The 17,584-nt window shown below is 38.0% G+C and overlaps 1 protein-coding gene across 5 annotated transcripts in view; it reads left to right on the top strand.

Moving 5' to 3' along the window:
• Nucleotides 1-17,584, top strand: part of SBF2 (SET binding factor 2) — a 555,237-nt gene that overhangs the window by 104,027 nt on the left and 433,626 nt on the right. The gene's annotated exons all lie outside the window — the stretch shown is intronic.

The raw sequence follows: 17,584 nt of genomic DNA, 5'->3' as shown, positions 1-17,584 counted from the left end.
AAAATTATCCTCTCCATTAACAGAAGTAACTGAAATGTAAGAAGTAGAAAAATGATTTCTAAATATGGTTGCTTGAAAGTTAAAAACAAATTTATTTTAAAAAATAGTTTGAAAAGTGTAAGAAGAAATGTCAGTCCTTTTTTTGTAAAATGAATGTGTGTTTAATATGCTGAAGAAAATATGAATAAATTTAATTTTCATCTTTAACCATTGCAGAATATTGTAGTTTTTATGTATGGAAAGAGATTCATTGAGTAATGAAAATTCAAATTTAGGATGTACAAGGTAACTGTGCGGGGACACCTTATTAGCAAATTATTACTAAAATGTAACATATGTAACAAAAACGTATTAGCAAGATATTTTTATGACTGCATTGCTATGGTGGCTGAACAAATATGTCATGCAGGTATCCAGTATAACTGCATGACTTGTCTTGTGATAGTGCTTCCCAGTACAAACTTTTTTTACACTTTAATATCTACTTCTGATAGAAGTTATATGTTAATTTAAAATTTCAGTACATACATGCAAATGAAATCCAGAGTTAAACATACTACGTTGCTTTAGGAGCTACAGATAGACAATTAAGCAAGTATTTGTGTGGTTTTTTTGGGGCAGAAAGAACAGGGAGATGGAGAGTTAGATTACTTGATAAATGTGTCATGATTTTGTTGGAGCTAGAGCATACACTTAAAGCAAGTTATCCATGGAATTTTGTTGTGGAATGGAAAAGAGAATTTTTTGCGGTCATGATGGTATGAAACATTGGTATCTATTCAATAACATTTAAGGCTGGTGCACTATAAAGTGCTTAAGGCAGTTTAATAGATGAACTATAGCTTGAGATAAAATAATGGATATATTTGTCCAAGCAGTCTCTCTCCTTCCTCCCCTCCCTAGCCCTTCACCAGAATAAAAACGATATTATATCATGAGAACTTTTAGGAGAGTAAATTATAGGCTGAAATATGAGCTTTCTAACCAAATTTGAAATAAATATGAAAATGCTCAGTCATAGAAAAGCAAGTCTGTAATATCTTTCCATGTGTGCAAAAGTCTAAAATTAATGGTTTTATGCTGTTTTCATTGTGTTGAAAATTTCCCGGATAAAGCAATCCAAATGACATTCTGTGCATTGATTGTTAGCATAGTAGTATAATTGCTGTCTCTTCTCTGATTCTTGGACTACAGTCTCTTCTCTATTATGAGCACCACATGTCCCCCCAGATCACTTTCTCTTTGTCTCTATACATATCTCCTGGAATATCAATAGCAGACAGTTGCAGCAAAGTTGTCTTCTCTCTTTTCTTTCAACTCAGCATTAGTTATAAAATAGCCATGAAGTAGTACTACATCTGTTTGGAATTTTGAACTGCTAACTTCATTAACATTGTACTAACTCTGTTCTAGCCATTCACGTGTTGAAAAGTGTTAAGTTTCCCACCCCCCCGCACATCAGTTTGTTTAATTAAATCTTGAGTGTGTTTCCTAAATAAAGTAATAACTGTATCTTGACTGAATAAACTCTGAGACTGAAGGTCATGGAAAGTTAACAGGAGCCATCCTCAGTTATGGTCATAATGAAAATGTTAATTAAATATATCTACGTTTTAAACGAAAAAAGAAACTACAAAAACGAAATGAGTTGTCAAAAGATCAATTTTTTTTGGAACAAGAAGGTTAAATTCTTTTGTACTTTCTTCCACCCTTACTCCTCCTTCCTTTTTCATTTCATAGATTCCTTCCCCCCCCCATCAAGTCTAAAACTTTTTCTTGAGCTAGAACATATCTTTTAGATAGACACCAAGTCTTTATTTAAAGACTCCAAGTGACGGAGAATCCACCACATTCAAAGGTAAATTGTTCCAATAGCTAATTATCCTGATGGTTAAAAATTTGTGCCTTATTTCCAGTCTGAATTTGTCTAGCTTCAGCTTCCAGCTCTGGATCGTGTTATTCGTTTGTTGACAAAATCACTCTATTATAAGAAATCTTCTTCCCATGCAGGTACTTTATAGACTGTGATCAATCACATCTTAACTTTCTTTTTGATAAGGTAAATAGTGTGCACTTCTTAAATCTATCTCTGTAAAGCAGATTTACCAGGCATGAAATCATTCTTGAATCCTTTCTAATTTTTCAACATTCTTTCAGAAAGTGGATGCCGGAATTGTATTTAGTAATCCAATAATAATCTCACCAATACTCCATACAGATGTTTTGCTACCTCCCTACTCCAACCTGATATTTCCCTGATTATACATCCAAAGATTGTGTTCGCTCTATTACCCGTAGCATTGCACTGGGACCTCTTGTTCAGCTGGTTATTCACCATGATCACTAGGTCCTTTTCAGAGCCACCGCTTTTAGCATGCAGTCCTCAGTCCTGTATGACTGGCTGTATAATTTTGCAGTTGGCTACATTAAAAACATATAGAATCATAGAATATCAGGGTTGGAAGGGACCCCTGAAGGTCATCTAGTCCAACCCCCTGCTCGAAGCAGGACCAATTCCCAGTTAAATCATCCCAGCCAGGGCTTTGTCAAGCCTGACCTTAAAAACCTCTAAGGAAGGAGATTCCACCACCTCCCTAGGCAACGCATTCCAGTGTTTCACCACCCTCTTAGTGAAAAAGTTTTTCCTAATATCCAATCTAAACCTCCCCCACTGCAACTTGAGGCCATTACTCCTCATTCTGTCATCTGCTACCATTGAGAACAGTCTAGAGCCATCCTCTTTGGAACCCCCTTTCAGGTAGTTGAAAGCAGCTATCAAAACCCCCCTCATTCTTCTCTTCTGCAGGCTAAACAATCCCAGCTCCCTCAGCCTCTCCTCATAAGTCATGTGTTCTAGACCCCTAATCATTTTTGTTGCCCTTCGCTGGACTCTCTCCAATTTATCCACATCCTTCTTGTAGTGTGGGGCCCAAAACTGGACACAGTACTCCAGATGAGGCCTCACCAATGTCGAATAGAGGGGAACGATCACGTCCCTCGATCTGCTCACTATGCCCCTACTTATACATCCCAAAATGCCATTGGCCTTCTTGGCAACAAGGGCACACTGCTGACTCATATCCAGCTTCTCGTCCACTGTCACCCCTAGGTCCTTTTCCGCAGAACTGCTGCCTAGCCATTCGGTCCCTAGTCTGTAGCGGTGCATTGGATTCTTCCATCCTAAGTGCAGGACCCTGCACTTATCCTTGTTGAACCTCATCAGATTTCTTTTGGCCCAATCCTCCAATTTGTCTAGGTCCTTCTGTATCCTATCCCTCCCCTCCAGCGTATCTACCACTCCTCCCAGTTTAGTATCATCCGCAAATTTGCTGAGAGTGCAATCCACACCATCCTCCAGATCATTTATGAAGATATTGAACAAAACCGGCTCCAGGACCGACCCTTGGGGCACTCCACTTGATACCGGCTGCCAACTAGACATGGAGCCATTGATCACTACCTGTTGAGCCCGACAATCTAGCCAGCTTTCTACCCACCTTATAGTGCATTCATCCAGCCCATACTTCCTTAACTTGCTGACAAGAATACTGTGGGAGACCGTGTCAAAAGCTTTGTTAAAGTCAAGAAACAATACATCCACTGCTTTTCCTTCATCCACAGAACCAGTAATCTCATCATAAAAGGCAATTAGATTAGTCAGGCATGACCTTCCCTTGGTGAATCCATGCTGGCTGTTCCTGATCACTTTCCTCCCATGCAAGTGCTTCAGGATTGATTCTTTGAGGACCTGCTCCATGATTTTTCCAGGGACTGAGGTGAGGCTGACTGGCCTGTAGTTCCCTGGATCCTCCTCCTTCCCTTTTTTAAAGATTGGCACTACATTAGCCTTTTTCCAGTCATCCGGGACTTCCCCCGTTCGCCACGAGTTTTCAAAGATAATGGCCAATGGCTCTGCAATCACAGCCGCCAATTCCTTCAGCACTCCCGGATGCAACTCGTCCGGCCCCATGGACTTGTGCACGTCCAGCTTTTCTAAATAGTCCCTAACCACCTCTATCTCCACAGAGGGCTGGCCATCTCTTCCCCATTTTGTGATGCCCAGCGCAGCAGTCTGGGAGCTGACCTTGTCAGTGAAAACAGAGGCAAAAAAAGCATTGAGTACATTAGCTTTTTCCACATCCTCTGTCACTAGGTTGCCTCCCTCATTCAGTAAGGGGCCCACACTTTCTTTGGCTTTATGTTGTTTAAATTTCCCTCCCTCTTATCTTTCAACATTACACTTTCTCTTTTCCATTGTGAGAGAAACTCTTTGCCTTTCTCTTTCTCCCCTTCTCTCCTTTTCTGTCTCATATACATTTAGGAGTTTACCTGCTTAGGCTGAATAGACTGGGGAATTGTCTTTACTGATCTAGAACTTGAAATGTATGAGTACAAATGGCTGAGCAGATGGAGGGTAGTCAGTCAAGGTAGTGAGATTTGCATAATCACTGTACAGTTACTGAGAAATAACAATTCAGTGATTATGCAAGTAAGAGACTCGTAGCTGATCAGTTTAGGGAATTGTGTAGCTAAGAGAACTGAGCATATATATCCCTGTATTCTAGTTACTTGGTTAATTCCATGTCAGTATAATTCTCCATTATCAGAAACAGTGGCCCTTACACTTATCAGCTTACCTGTGATGAAGAGAGAGAGAGTTTCCTCGATGTTTGCAATATTTCCATGTATTTCACTATAGGAAATACCTTGAATTTTGCAAATACTTATTTAATTTTCTAAGACAATTCACAAGTTTTTAAGACCCACCATTGACTATGCCTTATTTTACCAATATAGCTACAGCAGGCACCATTGTAACATGCTGCTTTTGAGATCATGTTAATACAACTAAGAAAATGTTTTCCTTCAAGAGCACTTAGTCTCTATGGTCTGTTTCTGCATTGTGTCAAATTTAAGTATCTTTCAATGGTGTAACTATAACTCACTGATTTTGAATGTAGTAGAGGATATTCTCTGAGAACATATTTTCTGTGTCTTGTTAAAGTCACACTGTCAGAAAAACATTTTCATAGATGTGATCCAAGAATCTAGTGTAACCATTACTTGGCTTGAGCATAAATTGTGTTGAATTCATTAGAATACAATACAGTAAAAACAGTCCATCTGCAAACACAATACATGTGGAAAAAAAGACTTCTCAAGTAAATCAGATTTTATAGTTGTCAACATTTGAAAATTTTCTAGGGACAATTCTGCAATCTGTCTTGGCCATTATTTAAATAGGTAGTCAGCTGATGGAGGGTCATGAGTGCTGCTGGTGATTTTGGGTTATTTTAATATGGATAACTTATTTATTCAGGACCTCAAAAAGGTATTTGGAGTTTAGATAAATGTCCGCAAGTCTGAAAACTTCTCCAAATTTTTGGAAGCCTTTTATGAAGCTCAGCATTCTTCCACCCTTCACAAAATGCTTTATTTCAACTTTCTCTCTCTACCTGGAGCTGTCTTCTTGGGGTGAGGACTTCATTGGTGTGTTAGGGTGATAACATGAGGTTCCCCTTCACCAAGGTAACTTCTGAAAAGTATTGGGCTCTTTCTCTCTCATCTGACGTAATGAAGGGGGGAATGATGTAGGGCTTTTCTTCTCCTCTTCCCACTTTTTTCTTCCCTCTGTAGTCATTCCCACTGTTTTCTACTTTCTGAAATTCTCCCATTTCTCTCTTCTCCCCCCTCTCATCTTTGCTTTCCCTTTGTCTTTTTTTTCTATTTTGATGCTGTTCCATTATTTCTCTGATCAGAGTGTGTTGATGCTAGCTGATGTAGCTATGTTGACTCTGGCTAACTCTGCTCCTCTTCTCTCTCCCCTGCCTTAGCTGCTCCAGTGATCTCTGGGTGTGGAGAGTGGCTGAGGCAGGGAGGAATATGTATTCAGCCATAGCCTTTCTACTTACTCTGCATAGTGATCAACTTTTTTTCCTCCTCTTATCTTTTTCTTTTTAAATAAATCCTTAGACAATCCAAGATTCTTGTTGGAATGAAACACCTAGGAGTGAAAATATAATTTCAGGGAAGTCTTGACCAAAAGAGGTTAGATAAGAACTGTGGAATAGTGACAAGCAAATACATTTTCCTTTCCATTTATTGCAGGAATTGTTATTGACATAACTGTGACAGATGAGAGAAGCGTGGAAACTTCAGAAGTCTGTTATATTGAGATGTGCAGATGCTATAGGCAAAGGGATAATTCATAAGCATGTGTATCTTTTAAATGTAATATGTATCCTTGTGAGCTAGGGATGTATTTTAGCTCCATGGGGGGAAGGTTACCAAGCTTCCCCCAACAGCCAAAATCATTGGTGAATCCCTGCAAATCCCTGGACAGGTAAACAATTCAAAAGCAGTTCCATCCCCTAGGAGAATTGCATATACGGGTTCAGATAGGGCTCAAAAGAGACAAAGAAAGGGTGTTTAGTATAATGGGTCATGACAAACTGACTCAGAGTCCCTCATCATGATCCAGAAACTGGCATGAGATTGTAACCCAAGAGGCCGAAAAACCTGCTGGAAGGGTTTGAAGCACCTGGAAGCTGCCAGTGTCTCTCTGTGGAAGATGGGTGACACTTGGTAAGCTTAGCACCCAGGTAGAATGTTTGTTTTATTATGTTTTCTTTGTAATGCTTTTGTACTAAATAAATGTGCTGTGCTTTGTGAAATCTGCTAACCACTGTCATAGGCTTGGGAGAGAACAGAATAGCAGGTTCTCGATATTGAGGTCATATGAGACCTGTTGAGATAGTCACAGTGAATTTCAGGGGGACTGCAAGCCTAAATCCCTGGTCTGGAAGAAGGGGGATGCAAATGCCTGCTCACAGAGAGGTGATGGCTTGAGGCCGGAGACCTCTAAACATAAACTATGCCGGGGTCAGAGGTGCATTTAGCCCTGGAATTGTGACAGTCATGGAAAAAGAGTAGGCTGGATGAATTAGGTAAATAGTTATGGATTTAGGAATATTGTGTTTAGGTTAGAATGAAAAGTGTTTTGCCTGTTGATACTAGGCAGAGTAGCTTGATCTTGTAATTTGGGAATTACAAGGTAGACTGATTTTTGTAACAGTGAAACTCTTGAAAATGTCTCTTATGTTTGTTGCTTGTATAAATTTGTTTGATAGGGAAAGCTTGTCTCTCACAATGTGATGTTGCAATATGACATAATGTGGGGTTCTGAACATTTTAAGGATTTGTTGATGTAACTAGGGTGGATGACAGCTCTAATCTTTTCTAAGTGAGTATGTGTGGAACTAATTATTTTTGTATGTTTTGGAAAAAACCCTAAAAGAAAAGCTGATACTCAGTTCTTTTTATTGTGATGTAATATAGTCCCCTCTTCACTAGCCTATTAAATGAAGTATTTAAATGAAAGAAATAGTGAATAGAACGTTGAGCATTTGTATAGAGGCTTGAGCAAAAAGGCTACAAATCAGGGGAACTGAGTATTTTCCCAACTGTCCCATTAATTTCCTATGTGATCTTTGGTGAGGTGCTTAACTTTTTTGTGCATAAGTTTCCCCCATCTGGAATACAGAATATTGCTTACTCAGTTTTGTAAACATCTGTGTGTGAAAAGTGCTGTATAAGTACAAAAGTGTATGTATAAAGGAAGCAAAAGTTAGGCATATGACAATGACATATTAGAAGAGCTAAGCTTGAAAAAGATTACCTATTCTGAAGGCTGAGATAAATGAGAAGTAATTGGCTTTTTACTGGAACACCTGTTGCACAACCATACTTGGGAATCCATTGAAAGAGAAAGGCATGTTAACTCATATCTTGGTTATTATAGGCATCTTCAGGCTTCTGATCTTTAAGTTGGCATTTAAGAGATGGAGGTATTTATGCTTTTTACTATCTAATGTTGCTGTAGCACCCAGAGGCCACAGTCAGGATTGGGATACATTATGGTCAGTGCTAGACAAACTTTCAAGAAGAAGCAGTTGCCGTTCCAAAAAGTTTATATAATATGAAGTATAATATTTAAATTTTACTGAGGAAAATTAGTGAGACTTCGGTCAGGCTTTCAGGAGAAAAAGACAAGGATTGCTAAAACACTTTAAAACACAGACACACGCACAGCCATAGACACAGACACATCCAAAGCCCTACATACAGGGGAGAGAGAAGGCTGGGTTTGTTGCACCTTTTCATACTTTAATAGTGGCCATGACATAGCTTTATGGATGCTCCTGCTTCTATTTGTGTATTGGAGGAAGGGAAGGTTCCTCCCCTTTCCCTCCCCACAGTCCTCTGATTTGTCCCCACAGGCAGTGCCTTTTCTTTTTAAATTTGACCATGAAACCAGGATTTGGCCTTACGTCAACAAACAATATATTCTGGCTCGCCTTTTGATGTATACCTAATAATAATAATAAAGTACAATCCATATACTTCATTTTTACTTTAACACACCAGTTTTGGTAAACTAAGTGGTGATAATTTTAATTGTTTGATGAAAGGTTAGTTGACATTTAAAGAGTTCTACTGGAAGAAATTTTATTTACTATGAAGCATTTCTATGTAATTTTCTGCTTAATTAATGAAGAATAATGGGAAATAGTACTGGTTTCTGTTTTTTTTTAACCCAAGTAAAAAAGGTATGTTTCTGTTTTAAAATATCACTGTTGCTCAACAAAGGAAAATTCAGTTGATAGTATTTAGAAATAAATAAAATGCAAAAATAAACTAGGCTTGGCACAGTCACTCTTCTTCGAACACATTATAGTTATTTTTGTCAGTTTTTTTAACATAATAGGCCAATGAGATACCTACAGACAGCCACACAAATTAATCAGAGTTAATTTTAGTGACAGATGCACAAAGTACAAGAATAATATTGCAAAGTCTTTCTGTGGTCTTCTTTAATGTTACATGATGATAAACCTGGAGATGCATAAATGCAATATAGTGTAACTTTTTGCTTTTGTTTACTCCATTGCTTTGATTTATATTATATTATTTCCCATTGTCACCTACTCATTGGAAGAGAAAATAAATATATTGTTTTTGGGAAAAATACATTTTGTTTGTGAGAAGTAACCAAGACTGCATTTTTTTAAAATGATTTGATGTAGGTATGTTTTGTAGAGACACATCTTTTTGAAAAATACATTGGTTTTAGTTGGTTTTTTTTAATTATTTTGGAGCACTGCCTTTTCCCCATGGCTATTCTTTAAGTGGTTGCTTTGAGTCACTTCTAATAATCCCAAATCACTGAAATTGAGTTCAGTTTCCTAATCCGTATTGTATGATCCACTGAAATACAAGCCTAGACATTTGAGTTAAAAATGTTTCTCATAGTGTAATATAATGTTAAGGTACCGAAGAAAATGGGGATTATTTTTAGTAGTGTTTTAAATTTAGGTTGAGTAGTACTAGAATATTTTTTTCCTCCAAAAACCATTAATTGCTTGGAAATTCGAAAGGCTTTGAGTTTTCGTTTTTGAATTGTTTCTAAAGAAACAATGTTGTTTCTACCTGGACAGTAGAGACAATCTGTAAAATAAGTTAAGAGGAAAAGTTCAAGTAATTAGCCAATTTTCTTATTAAAAATATGCTTTTGTATATATGCTTATCAGTATCTTTCCTGACCTTTTATCTTGAACACTGAGCACATTGATGGATCATGGCTTTGATCAAAAAACACAGCACATGCTTTGCACAAGGGGTTCAACAGAGGCATAAAATTCACAAAAGCAATTGAAGGAGGAGTTTTGAAGGAAATTGCCAGATTACAGGCTGATAACTCTACTAATGCAGCATCAGAAGAAATTTGTCTTTATTTGTTAACAATTAAGAATGGGAACCGCAAAGCCATCCTCCTGGTCAATACAAATTTGGGATAGTTATGGTAGCTGATTGAAAATGTAGAGATACAACCTTCTTGAGTCTTCAGTCAAGTGTCTTTGAGGTTGATGATTATGGAGAAATTTTGAATTTCTACAGTGCTCTTTAGTAGGGTTGCCAATTTTGGTTGGATGTATTCCTGGAGATTTCATCACATGACATAATCTTTAATTAAAGATTAATCTTTAATTCCTGAAGACTCCAGGCCAATCCTGAAGGGTGACAACCCTACTCTTTAGGTGTGTGACTGCTGTTTCTTCTTCCTTAACAAGGTTAAGGCTGAACATCCATGCATCAGTTTAGAATGATTGCACTGGAAGAGGTCTCATCTTTTTAATTTTATTTTTGTTGTCTGAACAAATGGCAAGGACTTCTTTGTCATACTTGCCTCTGCACTGAAAATACCTTAATTATTCCTAAACAAATCCTGTCTTAAGTCACCCTCATGCCTCAGTACAAAGAGAGGGAATAGACAACCTTTCCAGTTCAAATTATTCTGTTACTGAGCCAAATGGTAGGGCTATATCTAATTTTGTCTCAGGAAATTGAGATTGTAACACTTGGGTACTATTTATCACACCAAAAGTTTCCTTATTTTTAAGTAAATAAATATTTCAGACTAAACAATTGAGCTGTCTGATTTCTAATTATATTTGGAATTTTAGTTAAACCATTACAGTCAACAAACAGATTTAAAGGCACACTAGAACTCTCTACTAAATACACAGATTTCAATTAAAATATACAATAATAATTGAGGTATTTTCACATATTCATGCTCCAAATATTATTTTTCTGGAGGAAAGCCTATTTAGTGCTTGAACAAAATGTTCTTTTTTTTTTTCCAAGTGATCCATTAAGCCAAACCGTTTAAAGTTTGAACTTCCAAAATAAACTATAAAAACCAGCTATTCAGAGGTTGAATTAAGGACAACAGTTTAAACAGCTTTAAAGATCAGCTGAATTCTGATTGCCGTCCAAACTTGGTAAATTAAAAATGTGAAACTCATTAAGATTGAAGAGTTAGAGCTAGAGGTGACGTCTTTGGTACATCATCCAGGAAACTCAGGTTTGGGAACAATATTGTTTTTTCAGTTCTTGAGCTAGTGTAACATGTCAGCAGTGAAGAAGCAACACTGACAGTTCTTTGAAGGGAAAGGATAAGATTACGCTGTTTTAACCTGTCCTGGTAACTATCTTGAGGGCAGCATTAATCTTGGAAGAAACTGTCAATAACTATGCAACAGAAAATTCTATCACAATGTGTGAAGGAGATAAAAGATAAAAAGGATAGGACTATAGACAGGAAAACTGATGAGACTGTGTGCCGTCTTTCATATACTGATAATTGAAACTGTGCCCAAAAGTAATACCTGCAGAATTTTACTAGGTTTAATTCTTTCTGTGCAAAAAGAAATGTGAAGATCTGAGTTAAGCCTCAAATTCAATGTTTTGTAGACTATCTAAATCAGTGCTTCTCAAGCTATCTGATGGGGGGGGGGCGGCAATTTCTTTTTCCAATATGTGCGCAGACCAGCAGCTGATGGCTCGTGGACTGACACTGGTCTGCGGACCACCACTTTGAGTAGCACTGATCTAAATAACTTGGTCAGAAAATATATACTGCAGTGAATAATTGTGCTTTGTGCGGGGAATGAACTAGCTGACCTAACAAGTCTCTTTTCCATTCTTGTTTTTGGTATTTTATGAAACAAACTAACCGAAATTTAAAGATGGGAAAGACCTATGCCTATTTCATAAGAGGGTCCTAATACTTTGAGTTTGAAAATGTCTGTTAGGTCATCTCGTGTTACCAATAATATTTTTCCTTTTGTCTTGCCCAGTCCAGTTTTAAATGAGGGACCAATATGTAAAGAATTGTATGTAATAAGTTTACACTTTACTGAGCGAAAGGAACTATTCCAAGATCGTTTGGAGAGCCACTCAGGAAAGTTGGTGACCCTAACTCAACTTTCATTTTCAGCTTTTGTTGCCATCGTAATTTTACTAATTAGCACAAATTTATTTGTTTTAACATTGTATCTTAACTTTTAACAGTTCATCATCCATCTCCTAGTCCATCAATACTGAAGCTTTGTCACCACCTTGAGTATGTTCGTTGTTTAAAAGATTGTACCAGTCTGTGCTAGAAAAGGGTTTGGACATTATACAGTATCATTATGGCATTGAGCTATGTGTAAATGTGATTGGAAAGTTTATTTAAATTGTTTCTACTTTTATGTATACTCTGGTGTTTTTTAATGTACATTTAGCACATTTATATAGCAGATATACTGGACCAAATTCAACCAGGACTTACACTCTGTGGAAACCAGTTGAAGTCAAAAGGGTTTGAGTTAAGAGTAGAATTTCTCTATCTGTACAATAAATTATGTGTTTTCTGGGCCTAAAAAAGACCATGAAATCTCCGAGGAATGAATGACACAGACCTCTGCTAAGATGTTCTATCAAGTGGATATTTTATATAGTAGATGTATTGGACCGTCTTCTACCCTAATTATGCATCTGAAATCTCTCATCTTACTTATAACACCTCAGCATCAGCAGATCATCAACACACTGCCTAGCAAAATTCCAGTGTGCTTTGCCTTTGTCTCTGACTATGACAAATGCATATTTTGTTTGTTTTCTGTGTTAAGAAATTTTAAAGCTTTCAAAATAAAACATAATACAGAGCTACTGTGTGCCAATCTTAAAAATAGGAAATTTACATTGGTCCAGTAAGAACTCAGTTCAGCAAATCACTGAAGCATGTGCTTAAGCTTTATGGACATGCAACTGCTTTGTTGAATAGAGTGAGATTTAAGCACATACTTAAGTGCTTTGTTGAATCACGGCCTCCAGTTTTGAAAAGAAGGATGTAGTCTGCACCCACATAAACCAAAGTCAAAGAGAGCTTCATGCCATTGCAAAGGAATATATTGCATTTTGTACACTTTAAAATTTCTTTAAAAATGAAATTACATTTTAATATTTCTATCATCCTGTTCCTATTACACCTCTGCCGTTTAGGGCAGTGACGAAGCTCCTCCTCCACTCCTATCTGCTTCTTGCAAGTCTTTCAGTGGTTCCCAGCTGTGCCCCAGATTTTTCAGCTGGTCTTCTGCAGCTCTTTGCCATGTTGTTTTTAGTTGCTGGAAGAAGAATAATCTAAGAAGTAGATAATGTTAGAAAATTTCATTCAACTATCTTTGCTGGGGTTTTTTTGTTTTTTTGTTTTTAAATTCTGGATGATGACAGGTGTGTTTATGTGTGTCTCTGTAATTTATATTCGTTTCTTTCCTTTTTAAAAAAAATGATGTGACCACATGGCTATCTTGCAGTATAAAAAACAGAAATCTTATTTACATGTGTATTGGGTACCTTTGATCAAATGCTGCTGTTACACTTGTGTAAATACGTTATTAGCGTCAGTGGAGTTACTCCCACAGGAATTACTTGCGTTAAAATTTGACCCTCTAAATCTGTGGGACTGGCATCTGTTATATAAATAAATAAATAAAGTAAATGATTACTGAAGCAATATAAAGCAGTTTAATGTTAGGAAAGTTGCAAGACAACCAACTGGTTTCAGAGTAGCAGCTGTGTTAGTCTGTATTCGCAAAAAGAAAAGGAGTACTTGTAGCACCTTGGAGACTAACCAATTTATTTGAGCATAAGCTGTAGCTCACGAAAGCTTATGCTCAAATAAATTGGTTAGTCTCTAAGGTGCCACAAGTCCTCCTTTTCTTTTTGCGAAGACAACCAACTGCGTGTTCTTGCTTGTAGAAAGAACTTTTAAAAGGAGAGTATGTAGATAGGACGAGTTAGCTTTACTCATCTCTGCATATTTTTATCATTTATAAGCAGATTTTAACTCTGCTGCTTACCCTCCCAGACAGTGTCATTTGTTAGGTATCAAAGAAGGAGGCTTTGATGCCGAATGTTATATGGGGTACTCATTTTTGTCCTTGGGCTAACGCAGTTGAATTGCATGGCATCTGCATGACTAATTTGAGAAATGAATGAGAATTCACATAGTGAGACAGTCACACATTGAAATAGATGCTTATGCTAAATTTAATCTGGGTGCAGGTATATATGTGCTCTGTAGGGAAAAATGAGTGGGTGTAACTATGCTACAGTCATGGACGTGTAATTTGCAGTTAGGTCAAGTGTGTGCAAGTACAAAAATGCATGTGTTTCTGCACAAGTTTAATAATTTAGGTGATATCATTGTTTAAATGCCTTAAAAGGCAAAGCATTCATATATTGCAACACTAGGAAAAATGCTGATGTGATATTGTAGACAGAAGAAAGAAGAGTTAGTAGCAGTTAACTTTCTAACTGGATTTATTTGAGCTAGGCCTTCTTAAAATGTTAAAGATCGCTATTTTACAGACAAACATGTTCAGTATCTGAGGAAACTCCCTTTCCAATTTTTACCCAGTTATAAAAAATGGAAATAAATACAGTTGAGTTTTAAATAAATACATTGTGGGGAACACCCACACATGTAAAGTGTTTTTTTTTTTTTTACACTGAAGTTGAAACCATGTGAAAACAGTCATGTTGCAGCAGATTCTGTTGTATCTTAAACATGCTTTAAGGCATTTGCTGCTACATAGTTTCAACTGAAGTGTTGAAAGAACCTTAGAAAATCGAGCTTAAAATGGTTCCTTTTCATGAGGACAGTTGCTGTTTTATGTTTGCAGTTCATTTATCTTTGTATGTTTGTTTGTGTGTATGTAGTAAACATATAATCACATGTGTAGAGGTCATAGCCATGAGATAATTTCAGAAACAAGTGTTAAATCACAGAGCTATGTGATAAATTCTTTATTGTGCACCTTTTGACAGCTTCACATGCTCCCTGTTTACTAATCCATCTCCTACACAAAACCAGATTAGAGGCAATCCCAGGATGTAGGCACACTATGACTCCCCCCACGCTCCTAGAGAAGCAGGGGAAGCAACATTGCGCTCTCTTTTCCCCTTCAGGTATAGCAGTAGGGGTCTCCTCCATATGAGAGATGCAGAGTTCCCCTATCCCCCTGAGAGAGGCAGGGGTGGCATCTGAGATGCCTCCCTCTACCCTTTATACTTACCCAACAATTGGAATGTGTATGCTTGGGTCAGCATTGGCAGGAGTTTTCCAAAGCAGAGTTCTTGAAGTTAACTTCTTGGAGATGTACCGGGCAGTTCACACCCCTGACAGCTATTTTAGAGGTATTCTGTAGATTCAAATATCACTGCATCAGTTACTCAGCTCATGGTTGTCTAGCTTTTCTTCTCTGGTGTGAAGGCTAGAAACTTTTTTAAATGAAAGCTTGATATTGTGATATAATTACATCACGCCCGGATTTGAGGCCCTTGACATGGGCCTGTAGTGCCCATTTCCTTAATCCGCCATGTCCTTGGAATTTATTTTAGCATTTTGCACCTCCTGAACAGCTTCAAAAACCCATTGTTTTAAAAATATCAATTTACCTGAAAAATGTTTTCTTCTCTACCAAATATGGAATTCAGCCCCCAAATTGCACCCGTCCAAGACTCAGATATGCAAAATTAAGCTGGGAAGCGCCACATCTCCACTCCTCCCCTCCCTCAGAGAAAGTCCTAAGTGCTGCCAAACAGCTAAGGAGCACGTAGCACTTTTTGGGAGGGATGGGAGGGAGCGGGGACGTGCCTTGCTCCAGAGAGGAGGTGGAGTGGGGATGGGAAGAGGTGGGCCGGGAGTGGAGCGGGGACAGGAAGAGGCAGGCCTGGAGCATCCCCCAGCAAAGTCTGCACCTGTTCTTCTCGGGGGAAGCTGCCGCTGCTGCTGCGCAAGACGCTTCTTAGCATCCTTGCCTGCAGTGGGCTGTGCCTGTGTGGGGTAAGCCAGAGGCACCTCCCAACCACAGTACAGCACAGTACTGTACAGTAGATAGTGCCTTTGGTGTGCCCCCAAATTTTTTTTGGAACTTGACCACCCACATTAACATTAAATCTTATGGGAAAATTGGATTCGTTTAACATCGTTTCACTTAGTTTCATTTTTCAGGAACATAACTACAACTTTAAGTGAGGAGTTACTGTATAGCCCATTTTCTAGGCATTTCTACTAGAACTGACTTCAGGCCTTCCTTTAGAAATATTAACAAGGTGTTTAAATATTTTCAATATGTTAGTGACCTTTGTTTTCTTGAGTTCAGAACAATACTTCTAAATACTTTAGATTTTTACTCGACCCTCTTTCTCATGTTTGGTGTAAAGTAGGTGCTTAAAACTATAGCATAAGGTAAGTAGTAGCAAAGTTACATTAGCCTTGTATAAGAGTTTCTAACAGTCTCTCACTTTATATTCATTTTATTTGACTTTAATATGAGAATTGTTTGTAAATTTATGTACCTGGAGTGAAGCTAGTCAATACTGTTGTTTTTGCCAGGTCATCTTTCTAATATCGTCCCTGAATTTTTTGCCATAGGAGAAAATTCTTTTTGCCTTCAGAGCTCTTTTCTTTTGGATAACAAGTATGCAAAGCCTTGCAAGCAAAAACCTAGAAAAAAATACCAAAAAAACCCCAAACAAACCCAAACAGAAAAAGTTCTGATTGGTTCTGTGATTACCTGGGTAGTATTCCATCACAACCAGTGTCATGTCCCACTCTACCTATTATTTTTACTGTAGTATAGAAAACATGTGGAGAATGTAATATATGTACATGAATTTTACAGAATGTACATGTGGAGAATGTAATGTATCTTTGGAAAAATAGTCTGTTTTCTGGTGCTGCTGTTCTGTTCTACAGCTATATTAGTATTTTTATTTATTACTTAGTTGCTTGTAAGCTGTCCATCTTTAGCCCTAGATACTGTTCTACAGCCCCATCAACATGCATGTTGTTTTACAAAAACAAAATGTAAAGTCCCTGCCAGAAGGAATTCATAATCTGCTTTAAGAACCTCACTAATTCACACTGACTGGGAGACCATTGTAAACCACTGAATTTTGGAAATTAGTGAGGGCATATCCTAAGAGGCACTGAACACCTTCCATTTACACTGATGTCAACAGGAGTTGCATGTGCTTAGCACTTCTCAAGACTTGATTAAGTGACTTAAACCATAAACTAAGAAGTAATGCTCCACAAAATTTACTTTGTTCCCTTATTGTGTCAACTGTGGTTTAGTTTAAATCAGGGGTTCTCAAATTATGGCTTGGGACCCTAAAGTGGGTCACGACCCTGTTTTAATGTGGTTACCAGGGCTGGCATTAGACTTGCTGGGCAAGGCCCAGGGCTGAAGCTGAAGCCCGAGCCTCACTGCCTGGGGATGAAGCCGAAGCCCAAGAGCTTCTGGGGTCAAGTTACATACCCCCTACCTGGGGCTGAAGCCCTTTGGTGCCCCCACCTGGGGTGGTGGGACTTGGGCTTTGGGCCACCCAACCCCAGGCAGCAAGCTCAGGCTTCGGTTCCACTCACGGGGTCGTGTAATAATTTTTGTTGTCAGAAGTGGTTCACGGTGCAATGAAGTTTGAGAACTGCTAGTTTAAATTATTTAAGGTACTTCATAATATACTATTAAATGTAGTTTATTAAGTAAATATACTGAAGCGTTTATGACTAGTACTACATCTTTTAGAGGAGCAGATCTGAATCAGGGGTCTGGGACCCCTTGGGGGGTCTGTGAGCAGGTTTCAGGTTGTCTGCCAAAATAAGCCAGAGAGGGGCCAGTGTTAAGAC

Source organism: Lepidochelys olivacea (assembly GCF_965140295.1).
Source record: "Lepidochelys olivacea isolate rLepOli2 genome assembly, chromosome: 6".
Classification (NCBI taxonomy): domain Eukaryota; kingdom Metazoa; phylum Chordata; order Testudines; family Cheloniidae; genus Lepidochelys; species Lepidochelys olivacea.
Note: the sequence above shows the minus strand (reverse complement) of the source record. Positions and strands in the feature narration are given on the sequence as shown.